The sequence below is a fragment of the Mobula hypostoma genome, chromosome 11 (assembly GCF_963921235.1).
Source record: "Mobula hypostoma chromosome 11, sMobHyp1.1, whole genome shotgun sequence".
Classification (NCBI taxonomy): domain Eukaryota; kingdom Metazoa; phylum Chordata; class Chondrichthyes; order Myliobatiformes; family Myliobatidae; genus Mobula; species Mobula hypostoma.
Window position 1 is genome coordinate 113,613,456 of NC_086107.1, and position 20,219 is coordinate 113,633,674.

General features: G+C 44.1%; 1 protein-coding gene across 1 annotated transcript in view; it reads right to left on the minus strand.

Moving 5' to 3' along the window:
• Positions 1-16,862, minus strand: part of LOC134354132 (interleukin-3 receptor class 2 subunit beta-like) — a 71,220-nt gene extending 54,358 nt beyond the window's left edge. The window contains 1 exon segment of the mRNA XM_063062931.1: positions 16,327-16,862. The gene's annotated coding sequence lies outside the window, so the exon portion shown is untranslated.
• Between the last annotated feature and the right edge of the window lie 3,357 nt (positions 16,863-20,219).

The window sequence follows — 20,219 nt, forward strand, 5'->3', positions numbered from 1 at the left end:
GGCAAGGAGGGGAGGTAGACAGTTGTAGTCTGTGTTGTTCATCCACGTGTTGAATTGGAGGGGGAGGAGGAGGGAGGGGAGGTGTTGGTGCTGAGGGAGCATTGGGTGCCTCGGCACCTGGACTGGTGTGCTGAGGGGATTGTGAACAGGCGGGCAATTGTCAAACCTATTGAGGAATTGTTTTAACTCATTAGCCCATTCACAGCTGAATTCCAAGGCTCTACAGCGAGGCTGATTGAAGCCAGTTATGCTCTTCATGTCTCTCCACACCTCCCGTAGGTTAATTTGCCCAAGCTGTTTCTCCAGCTCTCTCCTGTATTCCTCTTTAGTCACACAATTAGGCCTACACAGTAATATCTATGTAAATCTCCAAAAAGGTGAGAAGAGAAGAGGCAAGAGGGAATCCAGATTTGGGAATGGGAGAAGACGGAAAGAGGTGGAAGAGCAACTACTCTAAGTTAGAGAAATTGATGTTCATGCCACCAGGTTGGAGGATACCAAGATGGAGTCTGAAGTGTTGTTCCTTTAACATGAGAGAGGCATCATCATGGCAGCAGAGGAGACCATGGATCGCCATGTCAGAATGGGAATGGGAATTGGAATTAAAATGGTTGGTCACCAGGAAATCCTTCTTGTTTCGAGCTGGAAGAAAGTTATGAATGTGAAGGTTGGGTGTGGGCCTTGGATAGGTGAAAGATGGATGGAATATCCCCTTGTAGATTGTTTCCTAACTTGTCGACTTTCATGATTAACGGGCTGAGAGTTCTTTGTCATTGACTTAGCTCAGTAAGCATGCTCCAGGCAGCTGGAAACCTGATGGTTTTACTGAACAATTTTATGTTGGAGCATCTTCGGAGATCCTCTGGGGGTTTGCTGTTGTGGTGTTTGCCGAACTTGGCAATGAGCTTACAGACATTTCATCACCAGTCGAGGTGGCGTCCTCGTTGTGCAGCTGTTGGTGTTTCTCTCTGGGAGTGCTCGTGTTTATATAGACCCCTGTTTGCTTGCCTCGCTCCTGATGGCTAGCCCTTCAGTTGACCTTTGAATTCTATTGGTTCGTATTATTTCATCATGTCTGTTTATGGAGTTATCAGAAGAGGGGCACACCTGTAAAAATTCATGTACCTGCCTCGTGTTTGCCTGCGCCAAAACCTCCGTGGTGTCCTTCTTGGCCTTCTCGTACTGAGATCACGTTTCCATACCACCAGTTTGTGGTTCCGTAAACGAGATCCTCTACAGTCTTTCAATGGATCAGTTCTCATCACCTCTGTTGCATCAAGGTGTAGAATTGTTATTGTTCTTGTAGTTTAATGTTCCTCTGTTTGCTTAAATCACCCATGTACATATAACTGTTCCACAAATTTTCCGGTAATTATGGTACAGTTGCTTCTGTACTTTTCTAGAAACTTCTTAGTTTTCAGTAGGAGGTGCCTCATTACTTGAATCTGGCGATTTTGTTGGTTAATTGTTACCATTGGAATTTCTGTTATCCCAAGTCAGGTATGTGACGACCATGACTACTTTTTAGTCTGCTCTCCCGTGATTTCTCGGTACTCAGTGTCAAGGAAGATTAAAATCATGGAGGACAAGAGCAGGTAGGTGTTCAGCGCCGTCTACCAGCCTCTCACATGCTGCTGCCAGATGAAAGGTGTCTGTTGGCGATGGTCCCTCCCTCTCGCTCTCTCTCTTACGGGCTGCTCCCGGAGGAGGGTCCCAAGCCAAGTTTGTCTTTATTAAGAAAAAAACGTTACAGCCATATACAACCCCCCACCACCCCATGATTCTCTGCATATTCCGGTCTCTCCACTTGAACTGGAAAACTGTGGAGGTTCTGATGCAGGCACACATGAAGCACGAAAAGTTTTAGAAGCGTGGTTCTGTTCCAATAACTCTGTAGGCAAACAGATCGAAAGAGACGCCACCGACAAACACCTAAGAGCCAAAGAAACATGAGCCAGTAGAATTCAAAGGTCAACAGAAGGGTGGCCAGTCAGGACCTAGGCAAGGGAACAGAGGCCTATGTAAATGCGAGCAATCCCAGAGAGAAACACAAATATCTGCGCACTGAGGATGTCACCTCGACTGGTGATGAGATGTCTGCAATCTAATTGCCAAGTTCAGTGAACGCCACAATGTCAAATGCCTTAACCCAAGCTACCAATACTCACCATCATCCCTGTCTGCCTTGCAACTAAATTCCCACAGCCGCCTTGGAAAAGAATTCCCCATATTCACAATCCTCTGGGGAAGACATTTCTTGAACAGATGACCTTCAGACTTGGCGACTGCGGCCCAGATTCCGTGAATACAAAAGCACACAAGTACGTCAAAATCACAGTCAAAATAAATTCGTTATCAAATTACGTATATGTCACTATATACTACCCTCAGATTCATTTTCTTGTGGGTATTTTTCCCTGTATTCCTTCATGTCTTGACCAATCAAGAATCTATCAATCTCTGCCTTCAATACATATAAAGTGTAAAGATTTGGCCTCCACAGCTGCCTTTGGTAAAGGATTCCACAAATACATCACTCTCTGGCTAAAGAAATTCCTCCTCATCTCCATTCTAAAAGGACACTTCTTTATTCTGAGGCTGTGTCCTCTGGTCTTGGACTCTCCCACCATTGGAAACATCCTCTCCACATCCACTTTACGAAAGCCTTTCACCATTCAGTAGGTTTCAATGACGTCACCCCTCATTCTTCTGAATTCCAGTGAATACAGGCCCAGAGCCATCAAATGCTCTTCATATGACAAGCCATTCAATCCTGGAACTATTTTCATGAAGCTCCTTTCAACTCTGTCCAGTTTCAGCACATCCTTTCCAAGATAAAGGGCCCAAAATTGCTCACAATATTCCAAGTGAGGGCTCACTAGTGCTTTATAAAGCCTCAACATTACATCCTTGCTTTTATATTCTAGTCCTCTTGAAATGAATGATAACATTGCTTTTGCCTTCCTCACCACAGACTCAACTTGCAAAGTCCCTTTGTACCTCAATATACTATATTCTCTCCATTTAGAAAATAGTTAGCCCTTTTATTTCTTCTACCAAAGTGCATGACCACATACTTCCTGACACTGTATTCCATCTGCCATTTCTTTGCCCATTCTCTTTGTCCTTTGATAGCCTCTCTATTTCCTCAAAACTATCTGCCCCTCCACCTATCTTTATATTGTCTGTAAACTTTGCAACAAAGCCATCAATTCCATCATCCAAATCATTGACATATAATGTAAAAAGAATTAGTCCCAACACAGACACCCTGTGGAACACCACTAGTCACCAGCAGCCAAACAGAAAAGGCTCCTTTTATTCCCAATCTTTGCCTCCTGTCAATCAGCCACTGCTTTATCCATGCTAGAGTCTTTCCTGTAATAACATAAGCTCATAGCTTGTTAAGCAGCCTCATGTGAGGAACCTTGTCAAAGGCCTTCTGAAAATCCAAATACACAACATCAACCAATTCTCCTTTGTCCATCCTGCTTGTTATTTCTTCAAAGAATTCCAACAGATTTGTCAGACAAGACTTTCTCTTGAGGAAACCATGCTGACTGTGGCTTATTTTATCATGTACCTCCAAATACCCCGAGACACCATCCTTAATATCTTCCTAACCACGGAGGTCAGACTAACTGGCCTATACTTTCCTTTCATCTGCCTTTCTCCCTTCTTGAAGAGCGGTGTAACATTTGAACTTGTACTATATAACTTACGAGAAACGATGAAACAAAGACTGATAACAACCAGAGTTCAAGTTAGATGCCAAGTTTAACGTTCAAAGTAAATTTATTCTCAAAGTACATATATGATACCATATTCAATTCTGAGATTCGTTTTCTGGCAAGCATTCAAAGTTCAAAGTACATTCTATTATCAAAGTATGCATACTTCGTACAACCTTCAGATTTGTCTCCTTGTAGGCAGCCACAAAACAGAGAAACACAAAAGAACCTGCTAAAAACAATAGGAGACTGCCAAACGCCTAGTGTGCAGAGAGAGAGAAAAGAAGAAACAAATCATGCAAACAATAAAAGCAAGAAAACGGCATTCAGAACTGACGTTCAGAAAGCCAGGCATCACTGCAACCAATCCAGACCATCCCTGGCCATTCACAGTAGAACAAAGAAATACAATACAATCAATAAAAAATTCACACGAAGACTGGCAAGCAACCAATATGTAAAAGAAGATAAAGGTGTACAAATATATTAAAAAATAATACTGCTTGTCATATTTTTCAACTTCAAGACATTAAATTAATTGAAAGAAAACATGAGAGTTTGAAATACGGGTGTAACTTCGAGTTTACCTTAAGTGAGGCACGCACGTGTCACATGATAGAGTGATGGCGTAGGCAACTTATGTATTTTTACATATAACTAATCATGAATTATTTAAATAAATAGGAAAGCTTAATCAAACTATATATATATTTGAGTTATCTTGTACAAGATAACTCAAATATTACTTAAGTATCCTGCTGCTGCTTGTAAGGAGTTTGTACGTTCTCCCCGTGACTGCGTGGGTTTCCTCCGGGTTTGGGTTTGGGTATTTGATCCTCCACAATATTCCACATGGGTATTTAAACTGGAGGAGGCAGCGTTTTTTTTACGATGTCGAGTTGCGAGCTCGACATCAACCCGGCGCGGATGGAGAGCGCGCTCGGGAGTGGTCTGTCACTGGATCGAACTCGGGAACGTCCGTTCTCGAGCCCAGCGCTGATCTCACTGCGCCACCAGCTGACCTAGTTCCCTGGTTCTCTAGAAACCAGGGTTCTCTGATTTCCCCCCAGAGTCCAAAGACATACTGGTTGGAAGGCTAATTGGTCACTGTAAATTGTCCCATGACTAGGCTGGGATTAAGTTGGGAGATTGCTAAACAGAGTGGCTGGAAGGGCCGGAAGCACCTACTCTGCACTGTAGATCAATAAAAAGTAAAAATTAGAGCAGGGATGGCCAACCTGTGGCACATTGCACCCCAGTGACAAAAATAAAAAAGTAAGCCTACTCATGCAAAAAGTATTAACCAAAAACCGATTCGTAGAAAAAAAATCTATAACAGGAATTCAAGTAGCTTAGAGCTAGAAATGGGGTTTACTGAGAATAAGTCTAAAACTTAGCAATTATTTTTAGCGATTTTATTATTTTGTGCACATCTTTTGGTGAATGTTATCTTCTTTCACATTAATCTGTTTTCAATTTTAAAAAATGTTTAATGAGTCAAACCAGGAAAGAAGAACTCTTCTTCAGTCATTCTATAACTGTTCAATACACACTTGATATTTGTTTGATCCTGAGGCGCCAGGCGTCTGCACCAGCGGTGCGTCGCAGGTTTTTGCCAGCCAGTTTACAACTGACACTAATGCACTACGGAGTCGTGCTTTGTTCGCCCTTTGTGAACATTTGCAGTTTTGCACTTTTTCAAAGATTAAGCCTTGTTTTTACATTCAGTGACCCATCACAGTGCAAAAGAAAGGCAGAAAGTGATAGTAAGCATGAATTCAATGAACAGAGGGAAAATGAGCTCTTATTTATAGCGGATCCGGCAGGAAAACAGTTGTGCATTGTCGGTGAAAACACTTTCTCACATAATAGAAGACATGATCTTAATAGAACACAACATCAGACTGAAATAGAAGGAAAACTGAAGCTAGTGCTTGGGTCTGAGTTACGGCAAGAATATGTGATTAAGAAAAAGGAAGAAATCAAAAGAAGACAAAATATATTTGTTAAAAGTCTCATTAAGGTAAGTAATGTTTATCTTGTTTTTATATTAAATCAATATATCATGTAAAAATGCTAGATATGTCTATATTAACATATTTTTACAAGAATTGAACGGGGGTACAAGAGTTGTATGACGCATCTGAACTCGTGCGTGTAAAAATTGACGCACGGAATGTAAAAGGTTGGCCGCCCCTGAATTAGAGTATTGAAGTGCACAACTCTACTGAGAACACAAGCTGTAGAGTCTTTGAAAGTGAGCCTATAGGTTCTGTACAGTGATCAGCTCAGTGCAGAGACGAGTGAAAGACTGACAAGCAACCAATGTGAAGAAGAAGGCAAAATATGCAATTCTTTTTTAGAAATACCAAGAATAAGGGTTGTAGAGTGTTTGAAAGGCGTGGAGTTAGCTCAGCACTGAGGCGAGATATTATCAGCAACCAATTTATTTCAGTATTTCTACCCTGCTCTTGCTGGCTGACCCCTGATTCAGACTGTGAACTCTGTTTCTAGAAGATGTTAACACAAGGGACAGCAGATGTTGGAACCTGGAACACCAAATAATCTGCTGGAGGAGCCCAGGGGGTCGAACAGCATCTGTGAGGGGGTGAGGAAGGAATTAATTCTGTCCTGATGCAGGGCTTTGAATGCAACTGGCAACCATTCCTTTCCTCTTCATAGGACCCAGCACATACAGTAAATGTAATCACAAAGAAAGCTCAACCATGCCTTTACTTCCTTAGGAGTCTGCGGAGCTTCCGTACGATAACCACAACCTTGACAAACTTCTATAGATGTGTGGTGGAGAGTGTATTGACTGGCTGCATCACAGCCTGGTATGGAAACACCAATGCCTTCGAACGGAAAATCCTACAAAAGGCAGTGGATTTGGCCCAGTACATCACAGGTAAAGCCCACCCAACCATTGGGCACATCTACATGAAACGCTGTCGTAGGAAAGCAGCATCCATCATCAGAGATTCTCACCACCCAGGCCATGCTCTTTTCTCACTGCTGCCATGAAGTAGAAGGTACAAGAGTCTCAGGACTCACACCACCAAGTTCAAGAACAGTTACTACCCCTCAGCCACCAGGCTCTTGAACAAAAGGGGATAACTTCACTCAACTACTGAGACGTTCCCACAACCGATGATCTCACTTGAAGAATTTATTATTTGTTATTTCATGTTCTCGTTATTTATTGCTATTTACTTATAGTTTCATTTCAACAGTTTTCTGTCTTGTATGCACTTGATCTTTCATTGATCTTGTTTACAGATACTATTCTATAGATTTGCTGAGTATTCCCGCAGGAAAAAGAATCTCAGAGTTGTATGTGGTGACATATATGTACCCTGATGATAAATTTTACTTTGAAACTTTAAAACTTTGAGGTGCTGCTTGACCCATTGATACCCTTCCAGTCCTGTAATTTGTTGATTTGATTTCCTTGACACACCAGCCAAGGGAAACATTCTTCTAGTATGTATGAAATATACATATTTCACAACACAGGAAGGATTACAACATATTACTGTTCCAGAGAGTTTCCACCAGTCTCATTCCCTCACTTATTTTCCTTTAATCATTGTTGAGACTGTGAACAAAGTCACTGGAGAGACACTGGTTTATACAAGTCTTTATTTGGCCAAGCAAGCAGGAAACATATGGGAGACACTCTTGGAAGAAGAGGCCTGCCTAACCCAGTAATACATGACATTTCTATATGCTAAAGGTCAAAGGTCCTTAGCAGGACAATCTATAGTTACAGTGTATCTACAATGCTTCCTTTGAATTACATAGAGTTTTCACACACCTCCTTCTTTGCTCACACACTCCTGACACCCAAAATGAAAGTCAATTCCCACTGATTCTGGGCTGCATTCATGCATATGCAGATATCTCAGGTCAATGAGTGTTTGTTTGTTTGCAATTGGCCCCAAAATGCAGCTCCAGGAACACCATTGTTCTGGGTGTATATTTATTTATTTACTGAGGTACAGTGCAGACTGGGCTGTTCCAGCCATTTGATTCACTCCGCCCAGCAATCCCCCGATTTAATCTGAGCCTGATCACAGGACAATTTACAATGACCAACTAACCTACCAATCGGCGTGTCTTTGGACTGTGTGAGGAAACTGGAGCACCCACAGGAAACCCACGCAGTCATGGGGAGATCGTACCAACTCCTCACAGGCAGTGGCAGGAATTGAATCCCGGTCACGGGTACTGTAAAGCAGGTGGCCTAACCACTACACCTCTGTGCCACCTCAAACTCGATCTACAATCCACATTCAGGTATGAAGACTGGTTGCTGTTGAAATTAGTATTTGCTATGTACCATAACTTCAGAATATGCCCTAACAACAGGAATTCCATATTTATTTAGCCAGTTCGATATAAATCCCTCAGTTCCCATGGCAGAATCTGGATCACTAATCCAATAACATACCCACAGCACCATTGACCTGCGTCTAGCGAGTATGTCACTGGATTAATCCGAACCTACTCAGCCCCAAGCCATCAGGATTTCCGATCAGCCCTATCAATCGCTACTCACATCGCAGTCACAGACAATCCAGGGTAATTCCACACTTCCCCATTCACAGGAGCTGACATTCACATGTTGGCAGGCAACCATCAGCTGCAGGGGAACTCGCTGTGACGAGACAGGACACGATTCCTCGCAGCAAGGATCTCCAGCAGAGCTGGCACTTTCCCCCCTGACAGAATCACTCTGATAAATTCATTGATGTCAACGTTTCTTTAGAGCTCTCTTCCTCTTTCCCCGTTGCATTCTCCGTCTGTTCTGACTTCTCTCTGGCTCTCTCTGTGCCTTTTCTCGTGTTTAACAAGTCCTGCTATTGTGATTTCCTGGAAAGACCCAATGCACTTTTTGCCAACGTCACTAAATACACCCTGAGTCATAACTTCTCTGCAAGAGAAGCTCTGGGTATGGGAGGGACAAGAAAACAAGAATTACAACTCTCTCCCACTTGTAAACGGGGACACTTCAAGCCAGCTCTCCCTCCTCTCTCTCTCGCTCTCTCTCTCCTCTCTCTCTCTCCAGCTCTCTCTCTGTTTCTTTCTCTCTCTGTCTCTGTCTCTCTGACTCTGCCTCTCTTTCTCTCTCCCCCTCTGACTAGTTCTCTCTCCCCTCTCTCTCTTTTTCCTCTCTCCCTTTCTCTGTCTGTCTCTCTGACTATCTCTCTTTCTGTCTCTCTCTCTGACTCTCTCCCTTTCTCTCTCTAGCTCTCTCTTCCTCTTTCTCTCTGACTCTCTCTCCCTCTGTCTCTGTCTCCCTGACTTTCCTGTTCTCTCTTTCTCCATCTCTATCTCTCTCTCCTTCTCTCTCTCTGTCTTCCTCTAGCTCTCTCTTTCTCACTGTCTGTTTCTCTGACTTTCTCTCTCTCACACACATATTCTCTCCCTCTCCCTATTTTCTCTCTCCCCCCTCTCTCCATTGCCTTATCTATCTGTCCGACTGTTCCCCGCCTCTCTGTTTACCTTCTTTTGCCGTTAACAGTTCCTGCTGCAGTAAGCATAACCCCAGGTTTTCTTCAATGGCACCTACGCCCAACCTCTCTTCCTCCCTCATTGATCTCCCCTGCCTTCAATATTCCCGGTCTTCTCAGAGGGCCACCCTCATTCAACCATTAAAGCAAGGGGTAGAAGCGAATTGCGATCACAAATTGTGACCATCTAACCTGGCCCACACCGTGGTGGAGAGCTGGGCTCCTGTGGTCTCCAGAACATTGTTTCACCCTTGCACTCGGCTTCCCACCAACTGGGATCCAAGAACTTTACACCTTGTGGCAACATTGCTGGAACAAACGTGGTGCTCGCAAATGACTCTGGCATTTCATAAGTCTACAACTTTTAATAAACATCCCCCTTAATATTCCTCCCCTTTCGGGAGGAATTTCTTTAGCCAGAGGGTGGTGAATCTGTGGAATTCATTGCCACAGACACCTGTGGATGATAAGTCATTGGGTATATTTAAAGTGGAGGTTGATAGGGTCTTGATTAGTAAGGATGTCAAAGATTACAGGGAGAAGGCAGGAAAGTGGGGTTGAGAGGGATAATAATTTGGCTATGTTGTCCTAATTCTGCTCCAATGTCTTATAGTCTTTTGGTCTACCACCTCAGCCATTTAGTGTCCCGACAAAGGCGCAACAGAACATTCCTCGAGGTATTCTGGTTTCTTCCCACATTCTAAAGATGTAGAGGCTGGGTGAGTGAGCTGTGGGCACGCTATCTTGCTGCCAGAAGCGAGCTCCCCCAGCACATCCTCAGACAGTGTTGGCTGTTGATGTAAACAGTGCATTTCACTTTGTGTAATTACTGGAAAATTCACTGAACAATGACATGCATACTCAGAGGCCACGGCCACTTCAGTAAGTACACCTGCTCGTTAATGTAAATCTCCGTCCAGCCAATCATGTGGCAGCAGCTCAACGCATAAAAGCATGCAGACATGGTCAAGACACTCAGATCAAATATCAGAGTGGGGAAGAAATGTGATCCAAGTGACTTTGACGGGCTGGTTTGAGTATCTCAGAAACTGCTGATTTCCTGGGATTTTCACGCACAACAGTCTCCAGAGTTTACAGAGAATAGCGTGAGAAACAAATAAAAATCCAGTGAACTGCACTTCTGTGGGTGAAAATGCCTTGTTAGTGAGAGAGTTCAGAGATGAATGGCCAGATTGATTCAAGCTGACAGGAAAGTGACTGTAACTCAAATAAACACACGTTACAACAGTTAGGTGTAGAAGAGCATTCCTGAACGTAAAGCACATCGGATATTGAAGCATGGGCTACAGTCGGAGCAGACCACAAACATACACTCAGTACTGTATTAGAAGGTACCTAATAAAGTGGCCACTCAGTGCATATACAGCGCCTATAAAAGGTATTCACACCCTTGGAAGTTTTCATGTTTTGTTGTTTTACAACATTGAATCACAGTGGGTTTAATTTGTTTTTTTTTTGACACTGCTCAACAGAAAAGACTTTTTCATGTCGTAGTGAAAACAGACCTCTACAAATAGTTCTAAATTAATTACAAATATAAAACACAAAATAATTGATGACAAAAGCATTCATCACCTCTAATATGACTGGTGCAGCCAATTGGCTTCAGGAGTCACATAATTAGTTAAATGGAGATCACCGTGTGCAGTTAAGGGGCTTTCAATTGATTGGAGTAAAAGTACACCCGGAAGGTGCAACAGCTGGCAGGTCAGTATCCCGGCAAAAACTACACCATGAAGACAAAAGAACACTCCAAGCAACTCCTTGAAAAGGTTATTGAAAAGCACAAGTCAGGAGATGGATACAAGAAAATTTCCAAGTCACTGACTATCCCTTGGAGTACAGTTGAGTTAATCATCAAGAAATGGAAAGAATATGGCGCAGCTGTAAATCTGCCTAGAACAGGCAGTCTACAAAAACTGAGTGACCGTGCAAGAAGGGGACTAGTGAGGGAAGCCACAAAGAGACCTATGACAACTCTGGAGGAGTTACAAGCTTCAGTGGTTGAGATGGGAGAGGCTGCGCATACAATTGTTGCCCGAGTGTTTCACCTGTCACAGCTTTTTGGAAGAGTGGCAAAGAGAAAGCCACTGTGGAAAAAAACTCATGAAATCTCAGCTAGAGTTTGCCACAGAGCATGTGGGAGACTCTGAAGTCAGCTGGAAGAAGGTTCTATGGTCTGATGAAATCAAAGTTGAGCTTTTTGGCCGTCAGACTAAACACTATGTTTGGCATGAGCCAAACACCACACAAAAACACACCATCCCTACCATGAAGCATGGTGGTAGCTGTTGTGGGGATGATTCACTGCAGCAGGCCCTGGAAGGCTTGTGCAGGTGGAGAGTAAAATGAATGCAGCAAAATACAGGGAAATCCGGGAGGAAAACCTGATGCAGTCTGCAAGAGAACTGCGACTTGGGAGAAGATTTGTTTTCCAGCAAGACAATGACACTACACATAAAGCCAAAGCTACACAGGAATGGTTTAAAAACTTCAAAGTTAATATCCTGGAGTGGCCACGTCAGAGTCCAGGCCTCAATCCAACTGATAATTTGTGACTGGACTTGAAAAGGGCTGTTCACTCACTATCCCCATGCAATCTGATAGAGCTTGAACAGTTTTGTAAAGAAAAATGGGGAAAAATTGCAGTGTCCAGATGTGCAAAGCTGATAGCTGTCCACGCAGACGCAAGGCTGTAATTGCTGCCAAAGGTGTATCTACTAAATACTGACTTGAAGCAGGTGGGTACTTATACAATAAAATATTTTGTGTTTTATATTTGTAATTAATTTAGATCACTGTATAAAGATTTGTTTTCACTTTGACACAAACGAGTCTTTTTCTGTTGATCAGTGTCCAAAAAAAAGTCAAATTAAATCCACTGCGATTCAACGCTGTAAAACAATAAAACATGAAAACTTCCAAGCGGAGTGAATGCCTTTTATAGGCATTGCGTGTCATTATATAAAAATACAAGCAAGCGTACAAAAATAAAAGCACAAGAAAAGTCATGATTCTACAACCCAATCCAACAATGATTTCCCTGAGGGCATTTGTGAGGGCGAGGCAGAGGGATCTCTTTGAGCTGTGACTTTCCCAGTGGACCTCTTGTCCTGCTGGAGCTGGATTACTGGGTCACTGTGGTGCTTCCTAAGTAGAGAGCAGCCCTATGCTGCAGGGTGCATCAAGGCAAGAAATGCAATGCCTGGTGTACCAGGTAAGATCTGAGGATCTTACCTGGTCTCTGAACTCCTCCATCCTGATCAAAAAGGCACAACAGCGCCTTCATTTCCTGCAGAGAATGAAGAAAGCTCACCTCTGTCCCAGGATACTGACGGACTTTTACCACTGTACCATTGAGAGCATACTCACCAACTGCATCTCAGTGTGGTATGGCAATTGTCCCATATCAGACCGCAAAGCACTCCAGCGTGTGGTGAAAACTGCCCAGCGGATTATCGGCACCCAGTTGCCCACTATTGAGAACATCTACCATAAACGCTGCCTGGGCAGGGCGAAAAGCATTATCAAGGATGCATCTCATCCTAACCATGGACTTTTTACTCTCCTCCCATCCGGTAGGCGCTACAGGAGCCTCCGCTCCCGCACCAGCAGGCACAGGAAGAGCTTCTTCCCTGAGGCTGTGACCCTGCTGAACCTCTCATCACAGCGCTAAGCAGTATTGCACCCATATTGTACTGTCTCAGTACTTTTATATTTGTGTGCTGTAGCATTTACTTTACTCACAGTTATTTTGTAGATAACACTATTCTTTGCATTTCTGGTCAGATGCTAAATGCATTTCATTGGCTTTGTATCTGTACTCAGCACAATGACAATAAAGTTGAATCTAATCTAATCTAATCTAATTACCGAGGCTTTATAAGGCACTGGTCGGGCAGCAGTTGGAGTTTTGAGCTCCTTATCTAAGAAAGGATACGCTATCATTGGAAATGGTCCAGAGGAGGTTCACAAGAAAGATCCCAGGAAAGACATGGTTAAGGTATGAGGAGCATTTGATGGCTCCTGGTCTCTACCCTCTGGTGTTTAGAAGATTGAGGGGTATCTCATTGAAACCTAAACATTGAAAGGGCTAGACAAAGTAGATGTGGAGAGGAAGTTTCCTCTAGTGTGAGAGTCGAGGAACAAAGAGCACAGCCTCAGAATAGAAGGACGTCCCTTTAGAACAGAGATGAGGAGGAATTTCTTTAGCCAGTGGGTGGTGAATCTGTGGAATTCATTGCCACAGAATGCTGTGGAGGCCAAGTCACTGGTTGTATTTAAAGCGCAGGTTGAAAGGTTCTTAATTAGTAAGTGTGTCAAATGTTACACGGAGAAGTCAGGAGAACGTGGTTGAGAGGGATTATAAATCTGTTGTTATGGAATGGCAGAGCAGACTTGATGGGCTAAATGGCCTAATTCTGCTCCTACATCTGATGATCTTATAGTCTTTCAGCTCTGTGGCTCCCAGGCAGATCCACTTTTCCCATGAGTTTAGCTCCAAGCTTCTGGAGCTGCGCTGCAGTTGAATTTAACCTTCTGAGGAAGATCTAAACAGCCCTCAAACAATGGGAAGGTGTGGCTGAGTACAGGTCTCCAAGATGATAAGAGGCATACATAGAATGCACAGTCCAGGACAGGTATTACCTCAGGGCAGAAATGCCTAGTTTGAGGCACCACAATTTTTCAAGTGAATAAAGGGAGGATGTCAAAGGTAGTTTTTTTGACACAGAGAGTGGAGGGTAGCTGAACGCACTGCCAGGGGTGGTGGTAGAGGCAGAGACATTAAGGACATTTGAGAGACTGATTGGCACTTGAATGAAAGAAAAATGGAAGGCTATGTGCAAGGGAAGGGTTAGATTGACCTTGGAGTAGGTTCAAAGGTTGGCACAGCATCCCGGGCCCCGAACAGCCCGTACTGTGCCCTAGTGTTCTATATTTTATATGGAAGGGTTATCTTGATCTTGATGTAGGTTTAAGGTTGGCACAGTATTGTGCTGCAGTGTTTCATGCTCTCCACCACTCCATCCAGCACACTCCTTTCCAACCTCACAGGAACACAATAAGCTCCTCAAACTCAAGTAGCGTCCATCATCAGGAAACCCTTCCATCATCATCCATCATCAGGAACACCCACCATCATCATCAAACATCCGGAAACCCCTCCATCATTATCAGTCATCAGGAAGCCCATCCACCATCAGGAAACCCTTCCATCATCATCATCTATCATCAGGAAACCCTTCCATCATCATCATATATCATCAGGAAACCCCTCCATCATCATCAATCATCAGGAAACCCTTCCATCATCTTCTATCATCAGGAAACCCCACCATCATTATCCATCATCAGGAAACCCCTCCATCATCAATCATCATCATCAAACCCCTCCATCATCATCCATCATTAAGGACCCCTCACCAGCCAGGGCAATCTCGTTGCTGTCATCAGGGAGAAGGTGCAGGAGCTCCAGGACCCACACCACCAGATTCAGTAACAGTTATTAACCCTCAACCATCATATCTTCGAACCAGAGAAGATAATTTCACTCACCCCATCACTGAACTGTTCCCACAACCTATGGACTCACTTTCAAAGACTCTTCATCTCATGTTCTCGAAATGTGTTGCATTTTGCACATGGGTCGTTTGTCTGCCCTGTTGGGGCAGTCTTTCACTGATTCTATTGTGCTTTTTTTTCCAGGACTGTAAAGGACGGAGTCCTCCAACCAGATCTCCTCAGATGTCACATTCTATGTGCTCCTTAGCCTGCCAGTTGTAAATCCTGTTCCCGTCAATCTTCTCTCAACCAACCCCCTTGTTTGCAAACCCACATTTTAATCTCTCTGGGTAGTGGTTAGCACAATGCTTTACAGTACCAGCAACCCAGGTCCAGTTCCCACTGCTGCCCGTAACGAGTTAGTATGTTCTCCCCGTGACAGTGTGGGTTTCCTCCCACAGTTCAAAGGTGTACTGGTTGATAGATTAATTCAACATTGTAAATGAGGCCAGGGTTAAATCGGGGATTGCTAGGTGGTGTGGCTCGAAGGACCAGGCATGCCAGTGTGGACAGATAATCAACATGGTGCCCAAGGACTGGGTGGAATTGTTAATTTGGGAAAGTATTAGAGCCATTGCCTGCCTTTATTGTTGAAAATTTTGGTTGTTAATAAGTTTTAACTCTTGACCAAGGGTTGAGAGTAAACGCATGATTTACTGTAAACATCTTTCATTTGTAAATGAACAGAGAGTCAACGAAAAATTTTATTGTTAATAACTGTATTGAATAAGGACTTACAGTCAACGAATGGTTTTCTTTTCTTGTATGTAATTATTTTTATTTTGTAATATTTCTGAATAAAGTATTTTTGGAAAAAAAAGGACCAGGCATGCCTAATCCACGCTGTATCCCAATAAATAAAACAAGCTTCTCCAAAGTTCCTTACTGAATTGGTGGGAAGGGATTCTGCAGATGCTGGAAATGTGGAGTTAACTCACTCACACAGAATGCTGCAGGAACTCAGCATCTCTGGAGATGAGTAAAGAGTGACGTTTCAGCCCAAGGCCCTTCGCCAGGACGGGAAAGGAAGGAGGGTGTGCGGGGGAGAGGAGCACCAGCGGGCAGGTGACAGGTGAGACCGGGCAGGAAGAGGGTGGAGTATTTGCGGCCACGTAACTGGCTGAAGATAAGAACGGCCAGACTGGTTCAAGCTGACAGGAAGGTGACAGTAACTCAGATAACCTCGTGTTACAACAGCGGTGGGCAGAAGAACATCTCTGAACAAACAACACGTTGAACATAGAAGTGAATTTATAGGCTACGCGGCAGAAGACCGCTAGCATACACTCAGTGGCCACTTTATTAAGTACAAGAGAAATCTACCAATTTACTGCGTGCGTACACACGCAACTTAAAGTGATGGTTAAAGCCACACTGCTAACTTCTCATTTTAACAGTTAACTGGAAACTCTTTTACGCACATCTCTACTTCAGACGCGGAAATCACCCCGATTGAGTAAAGCAAGTGCTTTAATGTTAAACGAGCGAGAGCTTACCAAGTCTTCAGCGTGCATTTCCCAGTGAGACAGCCAACTCTGACGCGGGCGTTTGGCGTCCTTGTTCCCTGCCTTTGCCAGCTTCCAGGTCGGCGTGGACGCGGCCCTCGCTGCCGAGTAGAAAAGGGAGGTTTTAACCCCCACCTCGCCGGGCTGATGAGAATTTCCTGCATTCACACGGCAGCTGTAACATTCTCTTCAGCAGGGTCGGCAGGAGCAAGCATTGCCGATCTACACGTCTCGCCTCGACTGGGACTTTTTTCTCGCTCTGTGAGAAGTTGGGAATTTCCAAGGAAAGTGAATCAGTTTCGTCCGAATGCAGCAATCACAACAGGGTAGTCGGGCCCGAGAGAGAACTCCCAGGAGAGGAAACACTAGAGACAGATTAGGAAAACATGCAGTACCTCCCAACACGCTGACACAGATTCAGTCTCTATTCACGTGTACATACAGTAACAGGTTTTTTTTCGCGCTGCATCGGATCGGGAGTTACAATCACATCGTTCTCCTTTACTCGCGTGTACTGGACATGGCTTTACACAGTCCTGACTCTTGAATCTTGTAATGCGTCGTTTGCGTTAACAACCAACCCGATTTACGGTTGTGCTGAGGGGCAGCCCGCAAGCGTCTCCACACAGCCCCGTGTAAACATCGCGTGTCCCCCCACATGCTCAGCAGGACGACACGGACAGCTACAACAATACCGACAAAACACCCCCCCCCACCCCTTTTCCACCCTCACACAGGCTCCTACCCATAAGACCATAAGATATAGGAACAGAATTAGGCCATTTGGCCCATCAAATCAACTCTGCTATTTTACCATGGTTGATCCATTTCCCTCTCAGCCCCAATCTCCTGCCTTCACCCTGTATCCCTTCATGCCCTGACTAATCACAAACCTATAGTCATATACATACCCGGGGAAATTAGTTTTCATTACAGTTGCACCATAAATAATATAGTAATAAAACCATAAATAGTTAAATAGTGATATGTAAATTATGCCAGGAAATTATGAAATAAGTCCAGGACCAGCCTATTGGCTCAGGGTGTCTGACCCTCCAAGGGAGGAGTTGTAAAGTTTGATGGCCACGGGCAGGAATGACTTCCTATGACGCTCTGTGCTGCATCTCGGAGGAATGAGTCTCTGGCTGAATGTACTCCTGTGCCCACCCAGTCCATTATGTAGTGGATGGGAGACATTGACCAAGATGGCATGCAACTTAGACAGCATCCTCTTTTCAGACACCACCGTCAGAGAGTCCAGTTCCATCCCCACAACATCACTGGCCTTACGAATGAGTTTGTTGATTCTGTTGGTGTCTGCTACCCTCAGCCTGCTGCCTCAGCACACAACAGCAAACATGATAGCACTGGCCACCACAGACTCGTACAACATCCTCAGCACCGTCCAGCAGATGTTAAAGGACCTCAGTCTCCTCAGGAAACAGAGACGGCTCTGACCCTTCTTGTAGACAGCCTCAGTGTTCTTTGACCAGTCCAGTTTATTGTCAATTCGTATCCCCAGGTACTTGTAAACCTCCACCATGTCCACACTGACCCCCTGGATGGAATCAGGGGTCACCGGTGCCTTAGCTCTCCTCAGGTCTACCACCAGCTCCTTAGTCTTTTTCACATCAACCTCTGCCTTAAATATATCCATGACCTGGCCTCCACAGCACAGATTCACCAGCCTCTGGCTATAGAAATTCCCCCTCATCTCCGTTCTAAATGGACTTCCCTCTATTCTGAAGCCATGTCTTCTGGTCTTAGACTTCCCGCACCATAGGAAACATCCTCTCCAAGTCCACTCCATCGAGGTCTTTCAACATCCAGTAGGTTTAAATGAGGTCACCCCTCATTCTTCTGAATTCCAGACAGCAGAGGCCCAGAGCCAACAAAAGTTCCTCATATGACAAGCCTTTCAATTTCAGAATCACTTTTGTGAACCTCCTTTGTACTCTCTCCAATGTCAGCACATCCCTTCTCAGATAGCGGGCCTAAGTCTGCTCACAATACTTCAAGTGAAGCCTCACCGGTATTTCATAAAGCCTCAACATTATATCTTTGCTTTTATATTCTACCCCAGTATGGGCCTCAGAAGAGCTGCCATCTCACAGATGCAAGGGCCAAAGGCTTGATCCTGACTTCTGGTGCTTTCTGTGTGGAGTTTGCAGGCTCTCTCTGTGACCACAGGACCAACTTTTATCCCACATCCCAAAGACATGTGGACTGGTTAGTTGGTTGGTTGTCCGCTGTAAATTGCCTCTAGTATGGAGGTGAGAGGTTGAATCAGGAGAGGGGATGGATGCTGATGGGAATGTACAGACAATAAAATGGGACTAGTGTTGATTTGAAGTAAGTGGGGGCTTGCTGAAAGATGCGGACTTACTGGGTTGAGATGTTGTGACTTCCTGTTCTATTCCCAGCTCCAGTTTCCTGGTCAGCTGTATTCGTCATCTCATTGGATAAACTATCGGATACCACTGGATTCTGGAACACCCACTCCCAGCTCTCCCTGTCCCTCCGAACGAGCCTTATCATTGCTAATATATATTGTGAAACCCATTGTTTTGTTGCTGCAGTATGGGGTGATATATAAAATACTATAAATTACAGCAATATATATATATAAATGGATTAAGTAAGTGGAGCAAAAAGACAGCAAAAATAGTGAGGTAGTGTCCATACATTCATGGACCATTCAGAAATCTGATGGTGGAGGGGAAGAAGAATTGAGTGTACGTCTTCAGGCTCCTGTGCCTCCTCCTAGTGTAGCAATGAGAGGAGGGCATGTCTGGGGGTCCTGAGTGAAAGATGCTAACTTCTTCAAGCATTGCCTCCTCATGCTGGGGAGGCTGGTGCCCATGATAGAGTTGGCTGAGTTCACAGTCCCCTGCAGCTTTGTCTGATCCCCCATACCACCATGGGCTCCTGTGAAATGCACTGGACACTACGAGATGCTGATCCTGCTGTCGACCAAGGAACTGATTGCAGACTTCAGCAGAGGGAAACCAGATGTCCATAAGCCATCTTACCCTTGGGTAAGAGTGACCATAATATGGTGGAATTCTTCATTAATATGGAGAGTGACATAGTTAATTCAGAAACAAAGGTTCTGAACTTAAAGAGGGGTAACTTTGAAGGTATGAGACGTGAATTAGCTAAGATAGACTGGCAAATGACACTTAAAGGATTGACGGTGGATATGCAATGGCAAGCATTTAAAGGTTGCATGGATGAACTACAACAATTGTTCATCCCAGTTTGGCAAAAGAATAAATCAAGGAAGGTAGTGCACCCGTGGCTGACAAGAGAAATTAGGGATAGTATCAATTCCAAAGAAGTAGCATACAAATTAGCCAGAGAAAGTGGCTCACCTGAGGACTGGGAGAAATTCAGAGTTCAGCAGTGGAGGACAAAGGGCTTAATTAGGAAGGGGAAAAAAGATTATGAGAGAAAACTGGCGGGGAACATAAAAACGGACTGTAAAAGCTTTTATAGATATGTAAAAAGGAAAAGACTGGTAAAGACAAATGTAGGTCCCCTGCAGACAGAAACAGGTGAATTGATTATGGGGAGCAAGGACATGGCAGACCAATTGAATAATTACTTTGGTTCTGTCTTCACTAAGGAGGACATAAATAATCTTCCAGAAATAGTAAGGGACAGAGGGTCCAGTGAGATGGAGGAACTGAGTGAAATACATGTTAGTAGGGAAGTGGTGTTAGGTAAATTGAAGGGATTGAAGGCAGATAAATCCCCAGGGCCAGATGGTCTGCATCCCAGAGTGCTTAAGGAAGTAGCCCAAGAAATAGTGGATGCATTAGTGATAATTTTTCAAAACTCGTTACATTCTGGACTAGTTCCTGAGGATTGGAGGGTGGCTA